Genomic DNA, 14495 nt, shown 5'->3' on the forward strand with positions numbered 1-14495 from the left:
GAATAGCAGCCAGGCACATTATAGCTAGTTTTACTTTCAAGTGGGGTTGGAAATGCTTTTCAGGCTCAGTACTGGGCTCAAAAGATGCAGCTCTGAGGTCTCTCCTGATAGCGGGTGGTTAAGTATAAATTTGCCACTTGGCTGACCCAGCAGGAGCAAACGTATGCCAAAAATGTACACAGAATGAGCTTTTCAGTGAATAGCAGCCAGGCACATTTTAGCTAGTTTTACTTGTAAGTGGGGTTGGAAACGCTTTTCAGGATCAGTACTGGGCTCAAAACATGCAGCCCTGAGGTCTCTCATGATAGCAGGTGGTTAAATAGAAATTCGCTGCTCAGCTGACCCGGCAGGAGCAAACGTATGCCAAAAATGTACGCAGAATGAGATTTTTAGTGAAGAGCAGCCAGGCACATTTTAGCTAGTTTTCCTTGTAAGAGGGTTGGAAACTCTTTTCAGGATCAGTACTAGGCTCAAAACATGCAGCCCTGAGGTCTCTCATGATAGCAGGTGGTTAAATAGAAATTCGCTGATCAGCTGACCCTGTAGGAGCAAACGTATGCCAAAAATGTACGCAGAGTGAGATTTTCAGTGAAGAGCAGCCAGGCACATTTTAGCTAGTTTTACTTGTAAGTGGGGTTGGAAACGCTTTTCGGGCTCAGTACTGGGCTCAAAAGATGCAGCTCTGAGGTCTCTCATGATAGCAGGTGGTTAAATAGAAATTTGCTGCTCAGCTGACCCGGCAGGAGCAAACATATGCCAAAAATGTACGCAGAGTGAGATTTTCAGTGAAGAGCAGCCAGGCACATTTTAGCTAGTTTTACTTGTAAGTGGGGTTGGAAACGCTTTTCGGGCTCAGTACTGGGCTCAAAACATGCAGCCTTGAGGTCTCTCATGATAGCAGGTGGTTAAATAGAAATTCGCTGATCAGCTGACCCTGTAGGAGCAAACGTATGCCACAAATGTACGCAGAATGAGCTTTTCAGTGAAGAGCAGCCAGGCAAATTTTAGCTAGTTTTACTTGTAAGTGGAGTTGGAAACGCTTTTCAGGCTCAGTACTGGGCTCAAAACATGCAGCCTTGAGGTCTCTCATGATAGCTGGTGGTTAAATAGAAATTCGCTGCTCAGCTGACCCGACAGGAGCAAACGTATGCCAAAAATGTAAGCAGAATGAGCTTTTCAGTGAATAGCAGCCAGGCACATTATAGCTAGTTTTACTTTTAAGTGGGGTTGGAAATGCTTTTCAGGCTCAGTACTGGGCTCAAAAGATGCAGCTCTGAGGTCTCTCATGATAGCAGGTGGTTAAATAGAAATTTGCTGCTCAGCTGACCCGGCAGGAGCAAACATATGCCAAAAATGTACGCAGAATGAGCTTTTCAGTGAATAGCAGCCAGGCACATTTTAGCTAGTTTTACTTGTAAGTGGGGTTTGAAACGCTTTTTATGCTCACTATTGGGCTCAAAACATGCAGGCCTGAGGTCTCTCATGATAGCCGGTGGTTAAATAGAAATTCGCTGCTCAGCTGACCCGGCAGGAGCAAATGTATGCCAAAAATGTACGCAGAATGAGCTTTTCAGTGAAGAGCAGCCAGGCACATTTTAGCTAGTTTTACTTGTAAGTGGAGTTGGAAAAGCTTTTCAGGATCAGTACTGGGCTCAAAACCTGCAGCCCTGAGGTCTCTCATGATAGCAGGTGGTTAAATAGAAATTCGCTGCTCAGCTGACCCTGTAGGAGCAACCGTATGCCAAAAATGTAAGCAGAATGAGCTTTTCAGTGAAAAGCAGCCAGGCACATTTTAGCTAGTTTTACTTGTAAGTGGGGTTGGAAACGCTTTTCAGGCTCAGTACTGGGCTCAAAACATGCAGCCCTGAGGTCTCTCATGATAGCAGGTGGTTAAATAGAAATTCGCTGCTCAGCTGACCCTGTAGGAGCAAACATATGCCAAAAATGTACGCAGAATGAGCTTTTCAGTGAAAAGCAGCCAGGCAAATTTTAGCTAGTTTTACTTGTAAGTGGAGTTGGAAACGCTTTTCAGGCTCAGTACTGGGCTCAAAACATGCAGCCTTGAGGTCTCTCATGATAGCAGGTGGTTAAATAGAAATTCGCTGCTCAGCTGACCCTGTAGGAGCAAATGTATGCCAAAAATGTACGCAGAATGAGCTTTTCAGTGAAAAGCAGCCAGGCACATTTTAGCTAGTTTTACTTGTAAGTGGGGTTGGAAACGCTTTTCAGGCTCAGTACTGGGCTCAAAACATGCAGCCCTGAGGTCTCTCATGATAGCAGGTGGTTAAATAGAAATTCGCTGCTCAGCTGATCCTGTAGGAGCAAACGTATGCCAAAAATGTAAGCAGAATGAGCTTTTCAGTGAATAGCAGCCAGGCACATTTTAGCTAGTTTTACTTGTAAGTGGGGTTTGAAACTATTTTCAGGATCAGTACTGGGCTCAAAACATGCAGCCCTGAGGTCTCTCATGATAGCAGGTGGTTAAATAGAAATTCGCTGCTCAGCTGACCCGGCAGGAGCAAACGTATGCCAAAAATGTAAGCAGAATGAGCTTTTCAGTGAATAGCAGCCAGGCACAATATAGCTAGTTTTACTTTTAAGTGGGGTTGGAAATGCTTTTCAGGCTCAGTACTGGGCTCAAAAGATGCAGCTCTGAGGTCTCTCCTGATAGCGGGTGGTTAAGTATAAATTTGCCACTTGGCTGACCCAGCAGGAGCAAACGTATGCCAAAAATGTACACAGAATGAGCTTTTCAGTGAATAGCAGCCAGGCACATTTTAGCTAGTTTTACTTGTAAGTGGGGTTGGAAACGCTTTTCAGGATCAGTACTGGGCTCAAAACATGCAGCCCTGAGGTCTCTCATGATAGCAGGTGGTTAAATAGAAATTCGCTGCTCAGCTGACCCGGCAGGAGCAAACGTATGCCAAAAATGTACGCAGAATGAGCTTTTTAGTGAAGAGCAGCCAGGCAAATTGTAGCTAGTTTTACTTGTAAGAGGGTTGGAAACTCTTTTCAGGATCAGTACTGGGCTCAAAACATGCAGCCCTGAGGTCTCTCATGATAGCAGGTGGTTAAATAGAAATTCGCTGATCAGCTGACCCTGTAGGAGCAAACGTATGCCAAAAATGTACGCAGAGTGAGATTTTCAGTGAAGAGCAGCCAGGCACATTTTAGCTAGTTTTACTTGTAAGTGGGGTTGGAAACGCTTTTCGGGCTCAGTACTGGGCTCAAAAGATGCAGCTCTGAGGTCTCTCATGATAGCAGGTGGTTAAATAGAAATTTGCTGCTCAGCTGACCCGGCAGGAGCAAACATATGCCAAAAATGTACGCAGAGTGAGATTTTCAGTGAAGAGCAGCCAGGCACATTTTAGCTAGTTTTACTTGTAAGTGGGGTTGGAAACGCTTTTCGGGCTCAGTACTGGGCTCAAAACATGCAGCCTTGAGGTCTCTCATGATAGCAGGTGGTTAAATAGAAATTCGCTGATCAGCTGACCCTGTAGGAGCAAACGTATGCCACAAATGTACGCAGAATGAGCTTTTCAGTGAAGAGCAGCCAGGCAAATTTTAGCTAGTTTTACTTGTAAGTGGAGTTGGAAACGCTTTTCAGGCTCAGTACTGGGCTCAAAACATGCAGCCTTGAGGTCTCTCATGATAGCTGGTGGTTAAATAGAAATTCGCTGCTCAGCTGACCCGACAGGAGCAAACGTATGCCAAAAATGTAAGCAGAATGAGCTTTTCAGTGAATAGCAGCCAGGCACATTATAGCTAGTTTTACTTTTAAGTGGGGTTGGAAATGCTTTTCAGGCTCAGTACTGGGCTCAAAAGATGCAGCTCTGAGGTCTCTCATGATAGCAGGTGGTTAAATAGAAATTTGCTGCTCAGCTGACCCGGCAGGAGCAAACATATGCCAAAAATGTACGCAGAATGAGCTTTTCAGTGAATAGCAGCCAGGCACATTTTAGCTAGTTTTACTTGTAAGTGGGGTTTGAAACGCTTTTTATGCTCACTATTGGGCTCAAAACATGCAGGCCTGAGGTCTCTCATGATAGCCGGTGGTTAAATAGAAATTCGCTGCTCAGCTGACCCGGCAGGAGCAAATGTATGCCAAAAATGTACGCAGAATGAGCTTTTCAGTGAAGAGCAGCCAGGCACATTTTAGCTAGTTTTACTTGTAAGTGGAGTTGGAAAAGCTTTTCAGGATCAGTACTGGGCTCAAAACCTGCAGCCCTGAGGTCTCTCATGATAGCAGGTGGTTAAATAGAAATTCGCTGCTCAGCTGACCCTGTAGGAGCAACCGTATGCCAAAAATGTAAGCAGAATGAGCTTTTCAGTGAAAAGCAGCCAGGCACATTTTAGCTAGTTTTACTTGTAAGTGGGGTTGGAAACGCTTTTCAGGCTCAGTACTGTGCTCAAAACATGCAGCCCTGAGGTCTCTCATGATAGCAGGTGGTTAAATAGAAATTCGCTGCTCAGCTGACCCTGTAGGAGCAAACATATGCCAAAAATGTACGCAGAATGAGCTTTTCAGTGAAAAGCAGCCAGGCAAATTTTAGCTAGTTTTACTTGTAAGTGGAGTTGGAAACGCTTTTCAGGCTCAGTACTGGGCTCAAAACATGCAGCCTTGAGGTCTCTCATGATAGCAGGTGGTTAAATAGAAATTCGCTGCTCAGCTGACCCTGTAGGAGCAAATGTATGCCAAAAATGTACGCAGAATGAGCTTTTCAGTGAAAAGCAGCCAGGCACATTTTAGCTAGTTTTACTTGTAAGTGGGGTTGGAAACGCTTTTCAGGCTCAGTACTGGGCTCAAAACATGCAGCCCTGAGGTCTCTCATGATAGCAGGTGGTTAAATAGAAATTCGCTGCTCAGCTGATCCTGTAGGAGCAAACGTATGCCAAAAATGTAAGCAGAATGAGCTTTTCAGTGAATAGCAGCCAGGCACATTTTAGCTAGTTTTACTTGTAAGTGGGGTTTGAAACTATTTTCAGGATCAGTACTGGGCTCAAAACATGCAGCCCTGAGGTCTCTCATGATAGCAGGTGGTTAAATAGAAATTCGCTGCTCAGCTGACCCGGCAGGAGCAAACGTATGCCAAAAATGTAAGCAGAATGAGCTTTTCAGTGAATAGCAGCCAGGCACAATATAGCTAGTTTTACTTTTAAGTGGGGTTGGAAATGCTTTTCAGGCTCAGTACTGGGCTCAAAAGATGCAGCTCTGAGGTCTCTCCTGATAGCGGGTGGTTAAGTATAAATTTGCCACTTGGCTGACCCAGCAGGAGCAAACGTATGCCAAAAATGTACACAGAATGAGCTTTTCAGTGAATAGCAGCCAGGCACATTTTAGCTAGTTTTACTTGTAAGTGGGGTTGGAAACGCTTTTCAGGATCAGTACTGGGCTCAAAACATGCAGCCCTGAGGTCTCTCATGATAGCAGGTGGTTAAATAGAAATTCGCTGCTCAGCTGACCCGGCAGGAGCAAACGTATGCCAAAAATGTACGCAGAATGAGCTTTTTAGTGAAGAGCAGCCAGGCAAATTTTAGCTAGTTTTACTTGTAAGAGGGTTGGAAACTCTTTTCAGGATCAGTACTGGGCTCAAAACATGCAGCCCTGAGGTCTCTCATGATAGCAGGTGGTTAAATAGAAATTCGCTGATCAGCTGACCCTGTAGGAGCAAACGTATGCCAAAAATGTACGCAGAGTGAGATTTTCAGTGAAGAGCAGCCAGGCACATTTTAGCTAGTTTTACTTGTAAGTGGGGTTGGAAACGCTTTTCGGGCTCAGTACTGGGCTCAAAAGATGCAGCTCTGAGGTCTCTCATGATAGCAGGTGGTTAAATAGAAATTTGCTGCTCAGCTGACCCGGCAGGAGCAAACATATGCCAAAAATGTACGCAGAATGAGCTTTTCAGTGAATAGCAGCCAGGCACATTTTAGCTAGTTTTACTTGTAAGTGGGGTTGGAAACGCTTTTCAGGCTCAGTACTGGGCTCAAAACATGCAGCCCTGAGGTCTCTCATGATAGCAGGTGGTTAAATAGAAATTCGCTGATCAGCTGACCCTGTAGGAGCAAACGTATGCCAAAAATGTACGCAGAATGAGCTTTTCAGTGAAGAGCAGCCAGGCAAATTTTAGCTAGTTTTCATTGTAAGTGGAGTTGGAAACGCTTTTCAGGCTCAGTACTGGGCTCAAAACATGCAGCCTTGAGGTCTCTCATGATAGCAGGTGGTTAAATAGAAATTCGCTGCTCAGCTGACCCTGTAGGAGCAACCGTATGCCAAAAATGTAAGCAGAATGAGCTTTTCAGTGAATAGCAGCCAGGCACATTTTAGCTAGTTTTACTTGTAAAACGCTTTTCAGGATCAGTACTGGGCTCAAAACATGCAGCCCTGAGGTCTCTCATGATAGCAGGTGGTTAAATAGAAATTCGCTGCTCAGCTGACCCGGCAGGAGCAAACGTATGCCAAAAATGTACGCAGAATGAGATTTTCAGTGAAGAGCAGCCAGGCACAGTTTAGCTAGTTTTACTTGTAAGTGGGGTTGGAAACACTTTTCAGGCTCAGTACTGGGCTCAAAAGATGCAGCTCTGAGGTCTCTCCTGATAGCAGGTGGTTAAGTATAAATTTGCCACTTGGCTGACCCAGCAGGAGCAAACGTATGCCAAAAATGTACACAGAATGAGCTTTTCAGTGAATAGCAGCCAGGCACATTTTAGCTAGTTTTACTTGTAAGTGGGGTTGGAAACGCTTTTCAGGATCAGTACTGGGCTCAAAACATGCAGCCCTGAGGTCTCTCATGATAGCAGGTGGTTAAATAGAAATTCGCAGATCAGCTGACCCTGTAGGAGCAACCGTATGCCAAAAATGTAAGCAGAATGAGCTTTTCAGTGAATAGCAGCCAGGCAAAATTTAGCTAGTTTTGCTTGTACGTGGGGTTGGAAACGCTTTTCAGGATCAGTACTGGGCTCAAAACATGCAGCCCTGAGGTCTCTCATGATAGCAGGTGGTTAAATAGAAATTCGCTGCTCAGCTGACCCTGTAGGAGCAACCGTATGCCAAAAATGTAAGCAGAATGAGCTTTTCAGTGAAAAGAAGCCAGGCACATTTTAGCTAGTTTTACTTGTAAGTGGGGTTGGAAACGCTTTTCGGGCTCAGTACTGGGCTCAAAACATGCAGCCCTGAGGTCTCTCATGATAGCAGGTGGTTAAATAGAAATTCGCTGATCAGCTGACCCTGTAGGAGCAAACGTATGCCAAAAATGTACGCAGAATGAGCTTTTCAGTGAAGAGCAGCCAGGCAAATTTTAGCTAGTTTTACTTGTAAGTGGAGTTGGAAACGCTTTTCAGGCTCAGTACTGGGCTCAAAACATGCAGCCTTGAGGTCTCTCATGATAGCTGGTGGTTAAATAGAAATTCGCTGCTCAGCTGACCCGACAGGAGCAAACGTATGCCAAAAATGTAAGCAGAATGAGCTTTTCAGTGAATAGCAGCCAGGCACATTATAGCTAGTTTTACTTTTAAGTGGGGTTGGAAATGCTTTTCAGGCTCAGTACTGGGCTCAAAAGATGCAGCTCTGAGGTCTCGCATGGTAGCAGGTGGTTAAATAGAAATTTGCTGCTCAGCTGACCCGGCAGGAGCAAACATATGCCAAAAATGTACGCAGAATGAGCTTTTCAGTGAATAGCAGCCAGGCACATTTTAGCTAGTTTTACTTGTAAGTGGGGTTTGAAATGCTTTTTATGCTCACTATTGGGCTCAAAACATGCAGGCCTGAGGTCTCTCATGATAGCAGGTGGTTAAATAGAAATTCGCTGCTCAGCTGACCCTGTAGGAGCAAACATATGCCAAAAATGTACGCAGAATGAGCTTTTCAGTGAAAAGCAGCCAGGCAAATTTTAGCTAGTTTTACTTGTAAGTGGAGTTGGAAACGCTTTTCAGGCTCAGTACTGGGCTCAAAACATGCAGCCCTGAGGTCTCTCATGATAGCAGGTGGTTAAATAGAAATTCGCAGATCAGCTGACCCTGTAGGAGCAACCGTATGCCAAAAATGTAAGCAGAATGAGCTTTTCAGTGAATAGCAGCCAGGCAAAATTTAGCTAGTTTTGCTTGTACGTGGGGTTGGAAACGCTTTTCAGGATCAGTACTGGGCTCAAAACATGCAGCCCTGAGGTCTCTCATGATAGCAGGTGGTTAAATAGAAATTCGCTGCTCAGCTGACCCTGTAGGAGCAACCGTATGCCAAAAATGTAAGCAGAATGAGCTTTTCAGTGAAAAGAAGCCAGGCACATTTTAGCTAGTTTTACTTGTAAGTGGGGTTGGAAACGCTTTTCGGGCTCAGTACTGGGCTCAAAACATGCAGCCCTGAGGTCTCTCATGATAGCAGGTGGTTAAATAGAAATTCGCTGATCAGCTGACCCTGTAGGAGCAAACGTATGCCAAAAATGTACGCAGAATGAGCTTTTCAGTGAAGAGCAGCCAGGCAAATTTTAGCTAGTTTTACTTGTAAGTGGAGTTGGAAACGCTTTTCATGCTCAGTACTGGGCTCAAAACATGCAGCCTTGAGGTCTCTCATGATAGCTGGTGGTTAAATAGAAATTCGCTGCTCAGCTGACCCGACAGGAGCAAACGTATGCCAAAAATGTAAGCAGAATGAGCTTTTCAGTGAATAGCAGCCAGGCACATTATAGCTAGTTTTACTTTTAAGTGGGGTTGGAAATGCTTTTCAGGCTCAGTACTGGGCTCAAAAGATGCAGCTCTGAGGTCTCGCATGGTAGCAGGTGGTTAAATAGAAATTTGCTGCTCAGCTGACCCGGCAGGAGCAAACATATGCCAAAAATGTACGCAGAATGAGCTTTTCAGTGAATAGCAGCCAGGCACATTTTAGCTAGTTTTACTTGTAAGTGGGGTTTGAAATGCTTTTTATGCTCACTATTGGGCTCAAAACATGCAGGCCTGAGGTCTCTCATGATAGCAGGTGGTTAAATAGAAATTCGCTGCTCAGCTGACCCTGTAGGAGCAAACATATGCCAAAAATGTACGCAGAATGAGCTTTTCAGTGAAAAGCAGCCAGGCAAATTTTAGCTAGTTTTACTTGTAAGTGGAGTTGGAAACGCTTTTCAGGCTCAGTACTGGGCTCAAAACATGCAGCCCTGAGGTCTCTCATGATAGCAGGTGGTTAAATAGAAATTCGCTGCTCAGCTGACCCTGTAGGAGCAACCGTATGCCAAAAATGTAAGCAGAATGAGCTTTTCAGTGAAAAGCAGCCAGGCACATTTTAGCTAGTTTTACTTGTAAGTGGGGTTGGAAACGCTTTTCAGGCTCAGTACTGGGCTCAAAACATGCAGCCCTGAGGTCTCTCATGATAGCAGGTGGTTAAATAGAAATTCGCTGCTCAGCTGACCCTGTAGGAGCAAACATATGCCAAAAATGTACGCAGAATGAGCTTTTCAGTGAAAAGCAGCCAGGCAAATTTTAGCTAGTTTTACTTGTAAGTGGAGTTGGAAACGCTTTTCAGGCTCAGTACTGGGCTCAAAACATGCAGCCTTGAGGTCTCTCATGATAGCAGGTGGTTAAATAGAAATTCGCTGCTCAGCTGACCCTGTAGGAGCAAATGTATGCCAAAAATGTACGCAGAATGAGCTTTTCAGTGAAAAGCAGCCAGGCACATTTTAGCTAGTTTTACTTGTAAGTGGGGTTGGAAACTCTTTTCAGGCTCAGTACTGGGCTCAAAACATGCAGCCCTGAGGTCTCTCATGATAGCAGGTGGTTAAATAGAAATTCGCTGCTCAGCTGATCCTGTAGGAGCAAACGTATGCCAAAAATGTAAGCAGAATGAGCTTTTCAGTGAATAGCAGCCAGGCACATTTTAGCTAGTTTTACTTGTAAGTGGGGTTTGAAACTATTTTCAGGATCAGTACTGGGCTCAAAACATGCAGCCCTGAGGTCTCTCATGATAGCAGGTGGTTAAATAGAAATTCGCTGCTCAGCTGACCCGGCAGGAGCAAACGTATGCCAAAAATGTAAGCAGAATGAGCTTTTCAGTGAATAGCAGCCAGGCACAATATAGCTAGTTTTACTTTTAAGTGGGGTTGGAAATGCTTTTCAGGCTCAGTACTGGGCTCAAAAGATGCAGCTCTGAGGTCTCTCCTGATAGCGGGTGGTTAAGTATAAATTTGCCACTTGGCTGACCCAGCAGGAGCAAACGTATGCCAAAAATGTACACAGAATGAGCTTTTCAGTGAATAGCAGCCAGGCACATTTTAGCTAGTTTTACTTGTAAGTGGGGTTGGAAACGCTTTTCAGGATCAGTACTGGGCTCAAAACATGCAGCCCTGAGGTCTCTCATGATAGCAGGTGGTTAAATAGAAATTCGCTGATCAGCTGACCCTGTAGGAGCAAACGTATGCCAAAAATGTACGCAGAATGAGATTTTCAGTGAAGAGCAGCCAGGCACATTTTAGCTCGTTTTACTTGTAAGTGGAGTTGGAAACGCTTTTCAGGCTCAGTACTGGGCTCAAAACATGCAGCCCTGAGGTCTCTCATGATAGCAGGTGGTTAAATAGAAATTCGCTGATCAGCTGACCCTGTAGGAGCAAACGTATGCCAAAAATGTACGCAGAGTGAGATTTTCAGTGAAGAGCAGCCAGGCACATTTTAGCTAGTTTTACTTGTAAGTGGGGTTGGAAACGCTTTTTGGGCTCAGTACTGGGCTCAAAAGATGCAGCTCTGAGGTCTCTCATGATAGCAGGTGGTTAAATAGAAATTTGCTGCTCAGCTGACCCGGCAGGAGCAAACATATGCCAAAAATGTACGCAGAATGAGCTTTTCAGTGAATAGCAGCCAGGCACATTATAGCTAGTTTTACTTTTAAGTGGGGTTGGAAATGCTTTTCAGGCTCAGTACTGGGCTCAAAAGATGCAGCTCTGAGGTCTCTCATGATAGCAGGTGGTTAAATAGAAATTTGCTGCTCAGCTGACCCGGCAGGAGCAAACATATGCCAAAAATGTACGCAGAATGAGCTTTTCAGTGAATAGCAGCCAGGCACATTTTAGCTAGTTTTACTTGTAAGTGGGGTTTGAAACGCTTTTTATGCTCACTATTGGGCTCAAAACATGCAGGCCTGAGGTCTCTCATGATAGCCGGTGGTTAAATAGAAATTCGCTGCTCAGCTGACCCGGCAGGAGCAAATGTATGCCAAAAATGTACGCAGAATGAGCTTTTCAGTGAAGAGCAGCCAGGCACATTTTAGCTAGTTTTACTTGTAAGTGGAGTTGGAAAAGCTTTTCAGGATCAGTACTGGGCTCAAAACCTGCAGCCCTGAGGTCTCTCATGATAGCAGGTGGTTAAATAGAAATTCGCTGCTCAGCTGACCCTGTAGGAGCAACCGTATGCCAAAAATGTAAGCAGAATGAGCTTTTCAGTGAAAAGCAGCCAGGCACATTTTAGCTAGTTTTACTTGTAAGTGGGGTTGGAAACGCTTTTCAGGCTCAGTACTGGGCTCAAAACATGCAGCCCTGAGGTCTCTCATGATAGCAGGTGGTTAAATAGAAATTCGCTGCTCAGCTGACCCTGTAGGAGCAAACATATGCCAAAAATGTACGCAGAATGAGCTTTTCAGTGAAAAGCAGCCAGGCAAATTTTAGCTAGTTTTACTTGTAAGTGGAGTTGGAAACGCTTTTCAGGCTCAGTACTGGGCTCAAAACATGCAGCCTTGAGGTCTCTCATGATAGCAGGTGGTTAAATAGAAATTCGCTGCTCAGCTGACCCTGTAGGAGCAAATGTATGCCAAAAATGTACGCAGAATGAGCTTTTCAGTGAAAAGCAGCCAGGCACATTTTAGCTAGTTTTACTTGTAAGTGGGGTTGGAAACGCTTTTCAGGCTCAGTACTGGGCTCAAAACATGCAGCCCTGAGGTCTCTCATGATAGCAGGTGGTTAAATAGAAATTCGCTGCTCAGCTGATCCTGTAGGAGCAAACGTATGCCAAAAATGTAAGCAGAATGAGCTTTTCAGTGAATAGCAGCCAGGCACATTTTAGCTAGTTTTACTTGTAAGTGGGGTTTGAAACTATTTTCAGGATCAGTACTGGGCTCAAAACATGCAGCCCTGAGGTCTCTCATGATAGCAGGTGGTTAAATAGAAATTCGCTGCTCAGCTGACCCGGCAGGAGCAAACGTATGCCAAAAATGTAAGCAGAATGAGCTTTTCAGTGAATAGCAGCCAGGCACAATATAGCTAGTTTTACTTTTAAGTGGGGTTGGAAATGCTTTTCAGGCTCAGTACTGGGCTCAAAAGATGCAGCTCTGAGGTCTCTCCTGATAGCGGGTGGTTAAGTATAAATTTGCCACTTGGCTGACCCAGCAGGAGCAAACGTATGCCAAAAATGTACACAGAATGAGCTTTTCAGTGAATAGCAGCCAGGCACATTTTAGCTAGTTTTACTTGTAAGTGGGGTTGGAAACGCTTTTCAGGATCAGTACTGGGCTCAAAACATGCAGCCCTGAGGTCTCTCATGATAGCAGGTGGTTAAATAGAAATTCGCTGCTCAGCTGACCCGGCAGGAGCAAACGTATGCCAAAAATGTACGCAGAATGAGCTTTTTAGTGAAGAGCAGCCAGGCAAATTTTAGCTAGTTTTACTTGTAAGAGGGTTGGAAACTCTTTTCAGGATCAGTACTGGGCTCAAAACATGCAGCCCTGAGGTCTCTCATGATAGCAGGTGGTTAAATAGAAATTCGCTGATCAGCTGACCCTGTAGGAGCAAACGTATGCCAAAAATGTACGCAGAGTGAGATTTTCAGTGAAGAGCAGCCAGGCACATTTTAGCTAGTTTTACTTGTAAGTGGGGTTGGAAACGCTTTTTGGGCTCAGTACTGGGCTCAAAAGATGCAGCTCTGAGGTCTCTCATGATAGCAGGTGGTTAAATAGAAATTTGCTGCTCAGCTGACCCGGCAGGAGCAAACATATGCCAAAAATGTACGCAGAATGAGCTTTTCAGTGAATAGCAGCCAGGCACATTTTAGCTAGTTTTACTTGTAAGTGGGGTTGGAAACGCTTTTCAGGCTCAGTACTGGGCTCAAAACATGCAGCCCTGAGGTCTCTCATGATAGCAGGTGGTTAAATAGAAATTCGCTGATCAGCTGACCCTGTAGGAGCAAACGTATGCCAAAAATGTACGCAGAATGAGCTTTTCAGTGAAGAGCAGCCAGGCAAATTTTAGCTAGTTTTCATTGTAAGTGGAGTTGGAAACGCTTTTCAGGCTCAGTACTGGGCTCAAAACATGCAGCCTTGAGGTCTCTCATGATAGCAGGTGGTTAAATAGAAATTCGCTGCTCAGCTGACCCTGTAGGAGCAACCGTATGCCAAAAATGTAAGCAGAATGAGCTTTTCAGTGAATAGCAGCCAGGCACATTTTAGCTAGTTTTACTTGTAAAACGCTTTTCAGGATCAGTACTGGGCTCAAAACATGCAGCCCTGAGGTCTCTCATGATAGCAGGTGGTTAAATAGAAATTCGCTGCTCAGCTGACCCGGCAGGAGCAAACGTATGCCAAAAATGTACGCAGAATGAGATTTTCAGTGAAGAGCAGCCAGGCACAGTTTAGCTAGTTTTACTTGTAAGTGGGGTTGGAAACACTTTTCAGGCTCAGTACTGGGCTCAAAAGATGCAGCTCTGAGGTCTCTCCTGATAGCAGGTGGTTAAGTATAAATTTGCCACTTGGCTGACCCAGCAGGAGCAAACGTATGCCAAAAATGTACACAGAATGAGCTTTTCAGTGAATAGCAGCCAGGCACATTTTAGCTAGTTTTACTTGTAAGTGGGGTTGGAAACGCTTTTCAGGATCAGTACTGGGCTCAAAACATGCAGCCCTGAGGTCTCTCATGATAGCAGGTGGTTAAATAGAAATTCGCAGATCAGCTGACCCTGTAGGAGCAACCGTATGCCAAAAATGTAAGCAGAATGAGCTTTTCAGTGAATAGCAGCCAGGCAAAATTTAGCTAGTTTTGCTTGTACGTGGGGTTGGAAACGCTTTTCAGGATCAGTACTGGGCTCAAAACATGCAGCCCTGAGGTCTCTCATGATAGCAGGTGGTTAAATAGAAATTCGCTGCTCAGCTGACCCTGTAGGAGCAACCGTATGCCAAAAATGTAAGCAGAATGAGCTTTTCAGTGAAAAGAAGCCAGGCACATTTTAGCTAGTTTTACTTGTAAGTGGGGTTGGAAACGCTTTTCGGGCTCAGTACTGGGCTCAAAACATGCAGCCCTGAGGTCTCTCATGATAGCAGGTGGTTAAATAGAAATTCGCTGATCAGCTGACCCTGTAGGAGCAAACGTATGCCAAAAATGTACGCAGAATGAGCTTTTCAGTGAAGAGCAGCCAGGCAAATTTTAGCTAGTTTTACTTGTAAGTGGAGTTGGAAACGCTTTTCAGGCTCAGTACTGGGCTCAAAACATGCAGCCTTGAGGTCTCTCATGATAGCTGGTGGTTAAATAGAAATTCGCTGCTCA

This window comes from Lissotriton vulgaris, chromosome 7 (genome assembly GCF_964263255.1).
Source record: "Lissotriton vulgaris chromosome 7, aLisVul1.2, whole genome shotgun sequence".
Classification (NCBI taxonomy): Eukaryota; Metazoa; Chordata; class Amphibia; order Caudata; family Salamandridae; genus Lissotriton; species Lissotriton vulgaris.